This window comes from Periplaneta americana, chromosome 8 (assembly GCF_040183065.1).
Source record: "Periplaneta americana isolate PAMFEO1 chromosome 8, P.americana_PAMFEO1_priV1, whole genome shotgun sequence".
NCBI classification, from domain to species: Eukaryota; Metazoa; Arthropoda; class Insecta; order Blattodea; family Blattidae; genus Periplaneta; species Periplaneta americana.
This window is the reverse complement of record NC_091124.1, coordinates 63933314-63945192: the sequence shown is the minus strand read 5'-3', so window position 1 is coordinate 63945192 and position 11879 is coordinate 63933314. Positions and strand designations below refer to the sequence as shown.

Genomic DNA, 11879 nt, shown 5'->3' with positions numbered 1-11879 from the left:
ACTTTCTCCAATCTTTCCTATTTTCTGCCTTCCTCTTTGTCTCCTCATATGACCCATATAACTTAATGTCGTCTATGATCAGATATCTTCTTCTACCCCGAACTCTTCTCCCGTTCACCATTCCTTCAAGTACATCCCTGAGTAGACAGTTTCTTCTCAGCCAGTGACCCAACCAGCTCCTTTACCTCTTCCTGATCAGTTTCAGCATCATTCTTTCTTCACCCACTCTTTCCAACACAGCTTTATTTCTTATTCTGTCTATCCACTTCACACGTTCCATTATTCTCCATATCCACATTTAAAATGCTTCTATTCGCTTCTCTTCACTTCGTCGTAATGTCTATGTTTCTGCCCTATACAGTGCCACACTCTATACAAAGCACTTCACTGGTCTCTTCCTTAGTTTATTATTATTATTATTATTATTATTATTATTATTATTATTATTATTATCATCATCATCATCATCTAGAGTTGTAGTATTTTCTAATAAGCATTTATAAAATGTAATTAAAGTCAATAAATAAAAAAGTCAGAAATAAGAATTCACATTATTTAAGTACGATCCTGGACCTTGCACTGCTAAAAGTTTTACTTTTTGGCCACTGCGACCCCTGTCTTAATCTAAGTAGAGAGCTTGATCTCTTTTGCTTGCCAATGGCCGAAAAGTAGTTAGACATCGAGATTCCCTCGTGGCGTGGGTTCAGCACGACATCAGATCTCTACTAAGATTATACAGAATATGGAACACAAGAGAAAAAAATGTATGTATATTACAGGCGTTACGTAGTATTCAAACTCAAGACCATGGTTTATACGACGACGTATCGGAGTGCGGTTTAGCCATCGATTACACTACCTGGCGACTGTACAACAAATAGGTTTGCAGGGCGGTGTGATTTACTTTATCAGTTAAATCGCTCCCAATGAACTAACCAAGCCGCAATTAACTCCACAATACTTAAGTTCACACTGCAAATAACCTAAGTTTCCGGGAGCGTGGTTAAAATAATTATATTTTGATACTTATCTGTTATGACGCCGCAAGGAATAGGAGTAGGTAATGCTGTTGGAATACCTCACGCAACAATAAGGAGTTTTCGGCGCATTTATTCACAAAAGGGAAACAAATATTACGCAACCCTCTTTGCCAACGGAAGGACGTAATTTAGTAAATTAATCTGTTGTCTAGAAACCTACATTCCATATTAATCTATGTGGTGCCATAACAGAAACAAACTTATAATTTTATTAAATAAATTCACAAATAATGGAAAACAAAACAATAGACATAAGACAAATTCCCTCTTTGTCGCTCCCTGCCTTCCCTCCCTTTCCTACTCTTTCTTTCTTTCTTTCTTTCTTTCTTTCTTTCTTTCTTTCTTTCTTTCTTTCTTTCTTTCTTTCTTTCTTTCAATTATACTTTGACTATACAAAATCTTTTTGTCTGTGGAGGATGTAAAGAGCCAGATACCAAAATTTTGGTTGAGAAAACAAGTTCTTGACATCTTGAAAAGGAGGAACGTTCTTCATCAAGGAAAAGCAAACTATAGTCCCATCGCTCTTATTTCCGGCAGCCAATCACGTTGCAGGTCGTCTACATTTAAACGTGTGCGTCTTGTCATTCGCTATTGATGATGTAATGAATTTCCTATGGCTCGATAAATACTTAATATAATCACCCGCCATTTTGGCTCTTTCGTTGGCGTTCGCAGAAATCACACGAGGACGTTATTCGCCGCTCAATTATTTTCTCAATTACAGTACGTTTGATTTATTATCATAGGAGCTACAACATGATAATGTTTAACGGTGAAGCAAATAGATTCCTCATCTGGTAGCTCGGCAACGAAAGAACAAAAATGGCGAACGATACTACCTACCTAGACTTTATAGAGCCTTCACTTCCTAAGACGTAAGCAAAGGGGAGGAGTCACACCGGAAATAACAGCGACACGACTATAGTATTTTTGTGATGTTGTGGAAATTTATTATAATCGATGCTTAGATGTAGGTTAATTTGATATTTTTGTATGAAATTTACAGGTGGGTTAAAAGTCGCTTTCCCCAAACGCTTCCTTACATTTAGTTACGTTCAATTTATATTTAACTACAGTTTCCTTTACTGATTTTGTTCAAAATGTAAGCCTTGTTTCTCGATACACAATTGACAACGTTTAGGCACTCATTTACAGATGGCAGAACATAACTCACTCTAAATTCCAGTCTAAACAATTACACCGGAGTGTTTAATTCTTTTGAGATAATTTCATGTGGATTTTCACTGGCTCAGGGAACACAATTATGCCGGTTCACTTTGCCGTTTAGCTTCATCAGTTCATAGAATGTTTTCCAAAAGTCAGGATCAGCTTCATTTCGAAAACAAGAAACTAGCGGTTATTTATTACGTACAGAAACAACCCAACACAATAAACACAGAACAAAAATAACAAGGCATAACATCAGAAAAACAGTTGACACACGAACATGGTTGTCGACCCACCATTTATTACACCAGCTATTCGTTTATTCAAGTTATGACATCTGTATATGTGTACAAGTATGAAACCTAAGAATGAATATTGGGGAAAGCGATTTATGACCCAGCTTGTATTTTATGCAGAATTTTTTTTTTTTTTACTGTTTCTGTGAATTTATATTAATTTAGTATATTTATAATTAAGCAAAGTTTAATTCAGTATAGCAAAGAAGAGTTAAAATAAAACAACGTGCCAAGTCAATCTTAAATAAGTCTTAATTATTCTGTACCGAACAAGCACACGGAGAATAAAACTTGATGCTATATTATGCAGTTTAATTATGTAGAACTAAAACCTAAAACTTATTAATAAAATGTAACCCAGAAATGACCAATTGAAATAAACCTTCTCCTGTAAAATTTAGTTTCCTGAACTTGGGGTATTGTTTTATTGAGGACTTCAATTGCTGCTGCTGCTGCTGCCGAACATTATTCCAGAATGAATATGTAGGCCTACTTTAATTAGTATTTAGGATCATTTTTCCGACAGTACCAAAGCGTGTAAAGGGTATGGGTGCTATTCATAGACATTTCGCTAGCTCGCTTTACGAGCGTGCTAAACTAGCCCCGGCTATCGACTGGTTACTTGTACAGGTTTCATATCATATCATATCGCTAACACTGGTTTATGAATACGAAAAACGTTAGTTCGCTGATCATCCACCGGAAGCCCGTGCTAAGAAAGTCTATGAATACGGCCCTATGAAACTAAGCTCAATCTAAATAAAATTCAGTTCTATTTCTCCAGACTCATTACATCTTATTGTGATGAGACAAAATGTCATTTTCTCCATTAAAAACTCATTCTTTCCCTTACACGTCTGGGACTCGAACCCATCGAGATAATTTTTCTTGAAGCTTCTACATAACCGCGAAACTTAATTAAATCACAGTCTACTATATACAGTCGCGAAGCTTGAGGTGTTTTTTTTTGCAAATCTCGTGATAAAGCGCTCCAAGCGGTTAGCAACTAGAAACAATAGACTGTCCATGGTCGACTTTGGACTGTGTCGTATTTCTATCGAGTGCTAGCTCGTTGCGTATTTCACATTAATGCTTGTGAAATGTTCGTTATTGGTTGTAATGAAAATATTAATGGCTAAAATATAATAATTTGAATAATAATATGGGACAAGGAGGAAACGTTTGTAGAGCTATAAATTGTAGCAACAGTAAGAGAAAGAGGCCAGAGTTATCCTTTTTCCGATTTCCGAAAGATTCAGAAAGGTTCCTGGGTTTCCACAAGAATGCTGTGCAGAAACAAAACTCTTAATTTTGAAGTTCTTTGTGACTGTTAGAATACATTATATCCTTAAATTTCACAATGAAATGTTTCATTCTAACCGAAAGGACATTAGATACCGGTTAAAGTTCTGTCACTTAGGCTGCTAAATTTCCAGAGAAATAAAGATTAGGTCTACTTTTTTTGAGAGGATATATTTTTTATTATAGCTATTAATTTTGTTATTATTTTTATGTGTTATTTTACTATAGACGTAGAAAAATTAAGTTTGTTTTAATGAAATTTATTGATCACGTTTTATTTTCAATTCTGGTGGGATTATTATTGCTTAGGCCTACTTTTTTTTTTTTCAAAGGACATGTTTTTAATTATAGCTGTTAATTTTGTTATTTTTATTTGTTGCTTTACTAGAGACGTAGAAAAAGTCTGTTACAATAACATTTATTGATCACGTTTTATTTCCAATTCTGGTGTGATTATTATTGCTTAACCTCATTCCACTTTGTTAACTACGTAAGCCTACACTACAAGTACCGGTACACGTAAGTTACTCCATTAATTCATATTTCCATTATTATTATTGTAAAGAGAAATCCAAATTAATATTTATTGGTTTCATAGTTAATTATCGCTATAATCTTGAATGAGTGAAGCGATTATAGTAAATTTCAGTTCGTTTTGCACAAACAAAAATTATATTAACTTATTTCTTGCAGGTATCTTCGAGTTCATGGTGGAATTTAATATACTTCATTAAAATAATAAATTAACTTTATGCATTTAATATTTCAATAATGGAAGGAAGGTGTTAATTTTTCCAAAAGAAACGACAACGAAAGTGTAACATATTTTGTCGTCTGCAAGAAGAGAGATCTGCGATGATGAGGCGATAGTAGCGATCCTAGTGGTGGGCAACTACCCATGTTTGAATTTTTACTACATATTGAGCTTCGCGACTGTATACAGGGTGTTTCAAAAATACGGGGCATAATTTCAGGTATGTATTTCCCACACGTAGACAATCAAAATAGTTCATTACAACATGTGTCCGGAAATGCTTCATTTCCGAGTTATGGCCTTCACAACATTGAAATTCACCGGAACGTTTTTCTTTCCGCAGGTCGTTGTCATTACAGAACATGTTCAAAATGTCCACCTCCTGCTTGAATACAGACCTCACATCGATGTCTCATTGACCTGCGAACACGATCCCAAACTCCAGGAGTATTGCGTATGTTCTCAGAACATGCCACAATTCGATTCCGAAGGGATTCCAAATCAGGCACCGGAGACGAATAAACCAATGATTTTAAATGGCCCCACAAGTAGAAATCGAGAGGGTTCAGGTCAGATGAGCGTGGAGGCCAAGCAATTGGGCCACCTCTACCTATCCAACCATCGATTAGGAAACCTTTGATCCAAGTACCGGCGACCCGTACGACTGAAGTGTGCAGGAGCGCCATCATGCAAGAAGTGAATGTGTTGACGATTGATCAGTGGAGTGTCTTCTAAAACATGAGGTATGGTGTTTTCCAGGAAGTTTGTGTACGCCTGCCCCGTAAGTCTGTTTACAAGTACATGGGGTCCAACTAATCGATCACCAATGATACTGGCCCACATGTTGAGGGAGAACCGCACCTGGTGATGAGATGGAACAGTTGCACGTGGGTTTTCATACGCCCATACATGCTGATGTGGAAATTTGTTATGCCATCTCGTGTGAACTGTGCTTCATCTGTAAATAATACTAAGGCAGGAAAGTTCGGATTTACACCACATTGCTGCAAGAACCACTGACAGAACCTAACTCATGCAGGGTAATCTGCTGGTGACAGGGCCTGTACACGTTGCAAATGATAAGGATACAATTGATAGCCTACTCTTTCAACAGTCTCCAGACAGTCGTATGAGGAACATTGACTTGCAATGCTACCCTTCGTGTGCTGGTAGAAGGAGTCATGTTCACAGCCTCCAGAATCTCCTCCTGTACTTCTGGAGTTGTAGATCTTGGTCGTCCCCTTCCCAAACCAGGAGAGTAAAATATTCCATACTCGCACAGACGGTAATGGAGACGTACAAATGTCTTCCGATCTGGACATTGTCGCTGTGGGTACCTCTCCTGGTACAAACGACGAGCCAGCACAGCATTGTCGTCCGCCTTACCGTACATGAAGTGTATCTCTTCCAGCTCTTGATTTGAATACATGTCGCACAGTCTAACGCCTACACAACACTGATTGTAACCTTCGCCTCGGAATGAACTGTCAGAGTGCCCTCTTAATGTCTCCTTTGACGGCAACGACCTGCGGAAAGAAAAAGGTTCCGGTGAATTTCAATGTTGTGAAGGCCATAACTCGGAAATGAAGCATTTCCGGACACATGTTGTAATGAACTATTTTGATTGTCTACATGTGAGAAATACATACCTGAAATTATGCCCCGTATTTTTTAAACACCCTGTATAGTAGACTGTGATTAAATGTTAAAAAATATGCAAAGTGTTCTCACTGTAGGAAATTTTTTCCTGTGTACTGTACAGTATTCTTGAAACTTTCGTCTTACCATTAACTTATCCACAGCATTTACAACAATCTTAATTGCAGAAGATGTTGCAACTTCTAGGACTTAAAATATTACATCCCGCTTCTTCTACAACTTTTCATCCTCCACTTCTCAGTTTGGTGATTACGGTCTTACTTTTAATTCCAACTGCAGTAAAAGCCAACGTTGACCTGTTTAGAGATAGTGTAAGGCGTGCTAACTTTACTACGTCATAAAATTGTGTAACATTTTAACTTAGCATAGTTGACCACGCAATTTCCTTTCACACCACATATTACACAACAAATAAAATATACTCACTATGTATAAGAAGTAAATACAAATGCTACTATGATAGTTTCATTGTTTCCTGTTAGGACATATCAGTAGCCTATTACATGTTCCAAGCATGATCAAAACACGACTTGAAATGTATACACGTCAATATCACAACTGAAATAATCTTCTACATTCTAATCTAACACCGCCGAGATACAATTTAAAATATGTATACGTTACTAGTACCAGCGCAATAAAACTAAAATTGTGTATGCTTCGCTGACAAAACCGAAACGCAATTCCAAATAAACGTATGGTACACTGACAATTCAAAGATATCTGACCCTATTAATCGATAGTGATCGATAATTTGTTGGTGTAAGTGTGGATTCTTTAGTTATTATTATGAATAGATGGCGAAGATAATAGTCTCTTTTGCCAAATGTAGATAAATATACCCGTGTTATAGAATTCAATTTTTCATCCCACTCTACTGATTGTAAAACAACAACGAACTTGGGTGGAAACCGCTGATATTCTCTATTAGAAGAATTATTTGTGCTTGATCTACATAATCATTTTCCCTGACAAATTTTAACGGCTCCTAATAATGGTGCCACCTATTGAGAACTAGCGGAACTCTTTCAAAGTTTGTCAATTTTTCATATCTTTGGTTCTGACTTATCCCGTTGTTGGAAAGTTTGCTTACACGATCATAAAATCGTAGGTCGGATACCTTTGAACGTTAGTGTACATGTTACGGAACAAAACTTCGAGTGTGTACACGTCGTTCTCACAACCAAAGCAAACCTCCAGACATGTCGCGCAAAACTTACACAATTACAGATGTACGAAATTTCGAATGTGTACATGTTGTTATCACAACCGAAGCACAACTCCAGATGTACAGTATACATGTCACGGAATAAAATTTCAAATATGTATACGTCCACTCGCTACTATGACCGAAACACAATCCAAACGTACAGGTGGTAATATCAGATATATTTTAGAAGCACTAAAGTGGACCGAGTGGCAATTACAAATCAGTATAAATAACTCAGCTACATTACAAGCTCTTTCAAGCGTACTGACAAGGGAACATTCCCACTTGGGAGTCGTGATAGCATGAAACTAATATCAATAGGAACACTATGTGATGCCTAGATAATATTAGGAGTATTAGCTGCTAATCGATTATGTGGGCTGAGAAATAAATGTATTTCATCAAATCTGAAAACTCTGTTCTCTGCTAACATCTGACAATACAACTAGTTTTATGGTACATATAATCATTACATTTAGAAAAATGACCATCGGGAAAATTGAAAAAATTCTCAAAACAAAACATGTTTACACGATGAGCATCTAATGAAAGATAATTCTTCACAGATAACACAATAATTGATTTCTTGCAAATTAAAAGCAATATACTTAGGAGTATCAAACCAATCTGGAGGATCAAGTATGTATCCCTATTTGTAAAAAGAATATTGAATCATGCTCTTGTACCTTGGCGACTTGAACTGGTGGAAGATCGCAGAATGCAGTCGAATTCGGACAAGTCGATCAGACAGTTTTTCCATATTGTTGAAGTGGCTGTCCTTACTGGTGTAGCTGCAAATGAAACAAAAATATACCTTATATGGACATTACGACGAAATGAAAAGAAAATAATAGAAGCATTTGATATGTGGATATGGAGAATAATGGAACATGTAAGTGGATAGGAAGAATAAGAAATGAAGCTGTGTTCGAAAAAATGGGTGAAGAAAGAATGATGCTGAAACTGATCGGAAGAGGAAACGGAATTGGTTTGGTCACTGGCTGAGAAGAAACTGCCTACTGAAGGATTTACTGGAAGGAATGATGAACGGGAGAAGAGTTCGGGGCAGAAGAAATCAGATGATGGACGACATTAAGATATATGGATCATATGAGGAGAAAAGAGGAAGGCAGAAAACAGGAGAGATTGAAGAAAGCTGGGTTAGCAGTGAAAGACCTGCCCTTGGGCAGAACACCAAATGAATGAATGAAATGAATGAATAAATGTGAAAAGTATTGGGTGTGAGAAAGTAAAATTGAGTGTTTAGTGCATTATACTATTCGTAGTATGCAATTATTGTAAAAAGAAAAGGAGGATTTCCTTTTGTGTAGTTTTTATGCATTATTATTATTATTATTATTATTATTATTATTATTATTATTATTATTATTATACCAATGAAAACATTCAGGAATTATCTCCAAGATAGAACAAACTACTTAAAAATGAAAGTAAATTTTAAATCTAGAATTTAAAATATTAAAGAGGGTAATTGGTATTTCTTTACACTTGCGTTAATGTGTCTAGTCGACTCATAAATGTAGATACGTTCAAAATTCAACACGCTTCATAGCCATCGTCGTAGTTCAGGCGGTAACGCATTTTCCTGCTGATCTGAAGTTGGGCTCTGACGTGAGTTCGATTCCCGCGTGGACTAATTACCTGGTTGTTTTCTTTTTCGAGGTTTTACTCAACCGTAAGGCGAATGTCAGGTAATCTATGGCGGAATCGCGGCCTATCTCGCCAAATACCATCTCACTGTCACCAATTTCATCGACGCTAAATAATACAGCACGTTTAATAACCAAGTAAAAAGAAAATATGCTTGATTTGGCAACACTGTGAGCTGTACGCTCCGTTGCCTATCTCGTAGGAAACGGCTCTTCACATCTTAGGTTAGTGTGTACGACAGTAAAGCATTTGTGTGTTAATGTTTTCAACACTCCTGTTGTTGGTTGCTTTTCTTAAAATTCTAATATCTAAACATATAACATGTGCTGCTTCCTGAAGAAATTTTTCCCCGAATTATGTGGAAAACATTTAATTATTTCAAAAATGTTATTAGATTTTGAAATAGAAGCACGCAATACTGACAGAATTAATTTTCCTAGTGTTCAAATTATAGAGTATAAATTTCACTTAGACAGAGCTGGATTAGGAAAATTAAATAAAATAGTATATCAAGCCAGGAGTTCCGAAACAAAACGTCTGAAATTAGTAAGTGGTTAAACATTTTTGGTCCTTCCTATATATGAGCATCCTGTGACGTACGCAGAATTTTGTCAAAGTGGTGGTCAATAATAAAATTGTTTACAATTTATATTATAGGTATTTTAAATTGTATGTATGTATGTATGTATGTATGTATGTATGTATGTATGTATGTATGTATGTATGTATGTATGTATGTATGTATGTATGTATGTATTATTATTATTGTTATTATTTTACGGCCTATTTATTAATATTATACTATGTTGTAATAGAAATTATAATGAATATCCTTACAAAATCTTTTAAACGTAATTTTTTTTCACAGACATCCAATTTTTAACAAATTTTAACTTCTGTTTAATTTTGTATAGGCTTAATAAAAATGCTTATATATATATATATATATATATATATATATATATATATATATATATATATAGTCAACAGTTATTTGTATATGATAGGTAAATGTAAGTGGAATAGTGAGAAAGTGAAAGTGAGCGCAAATAGGAATGAGTGAAAATACCGTAGCGAAAAAGGGTTAAGCGAAATGAACAAGTGACAGCATAAAATTAGTACTAACATTTGAACGTTGGAACAGTAAATGAATATAAGAGAAAGATAGGAGAAAAGGTCAAAGAACAAATAGGGCAAATAATTCAATATGATAATTTATAGAGAATAAGTGAAATTGAAATTTTAGCGAATAGTAGTTAGAGGAAAAAGGGGGTTTGAAAGGCGTATATAATTTTAGATATATTACGATGAATGATAAAATAGAGAATAGCAAATGAAATGTAGGAGAAATATTGAAGGGGAGGGAGACTGAACAAGTAATAAAAAAATGTACATAGTGTAATTGGGAGTATTTGTGTAGACGCGTGCTGCAAATAATGTGTTACTGTAATATGTTAATGGTGGCACCGGATACATAAATGTGAGGAACACCATTACATGTAAAGAAGTGCTATGACCAAACATATATCATATCATATCATAGTAAAACACTTTACTTTACATAACAGGAAAATCTATGGAAAGAATCAAATATATAGAAATACAATATATGTAATTTATTTTAAGTTCAGGACGGTTCAAAACCTGTAATCTCACCCCTTGTACTGTATGTGCCCCTGCCAGCATCAGAGGTATCAGATGCGTTTGCATTACTAATGTCAGAAGCCCGTCCTGTTAGTGAATATTTTGCATTTTCTGATTATATTCTGGAAACCTATATTGAAGAAAATCAACTTTCCCCCCTGAATTATGGACTGAAGCACGACAATTTGGAACTGTACAAACTACAACTGCGACAGAATGTTACCACAGTGGACTGCAACATAATTTTAAAAGACACACCGACCCGTCTTCAAGGCCGTATATGTATCAAAACAAAAACCTACATGTGTCGTACTATTAATGCAAGAAAGAGAAATGGAAAGAGTAGTAAGAAAACGAAATAGACAAAAATGCAAGGAATTATAGCCAACATCTTGAATCAGTATGAACGATACATTTAGAACGAGATATTCCGTATACACTATTTGAGGAGCATCGGTCTTCGAGAATAGGCGAGTACAGATTTAAATTTTCATTACAGTTCTGCTAAGGGACGAAATGGAAAATGTCTACGCTGAAATAAAAAAAAAAAAAAATTAAAACGCGACGAAATGACCGACGGCCATTATTACTATCTCCACGGTGATAAAACTGTACCTGATTAACAATTTGACATTTTGTGTGTTTGTTTTTCTAGAAAGTTAAACCTAATATCTATAATTGAAGCGCTGGGCCAAATAACGGTGTATGTTACAATTTTTCAAAATCGAGTTTTTAATGGAATAATGCTCTGTATAATCTTACACAGCTGTAACAAACAATTGTTTTTCAATATCTTTTTCAGAGGCGCTTCTACACGAGTTACAACCGTCAATTTCTTGGTTGGAACATTTACATCGTATCGAGAGTTATTGCACGGGAGTTTGCTCTCTTTACGAATACTGGGTACTTGAACTCTGTGTATCAGGTTTTGATTGATCTATTACTTGAAATGGATGACTACAAGACAGTGACGTTTTCTATGGTATATATTGACTGGCTAAATAAATATAAAAAAAGGACTCAGACAAATTAATATTAATAAGTGGAAAGATGTGTCACGAAAGTCGCTGAGAAATAGTGGTCTTGAGTATACAACAAGGAAGACGAAGTTCCATGTTAGTGCGAAAGATCCCCCA

General features: G+C 35.5%; 1 protein-coding gene across 2 annotated transcripts in view; it reads right to left on the bottom strand.

The window, feature by feature from the left end:
* Positions 1-8104: 8104 nt before the first annotated feature.
* The window catches only part of LOC138704766 (uncharacterized), a 466235-nt gene continuing 462460 nt past the window's right edge, over positions 8105-11879 (bottom strand). For both annotated transcript variants that reach the window (XR_011333426.1, XR_011333427.1), the window contains one exon: positions 8105-8219. The gene's annotated coding sequence lies outside the window, so the exon portion shown is untranslated. The remainder of the gene's footprint in view (positions 8220-11879) is intronic.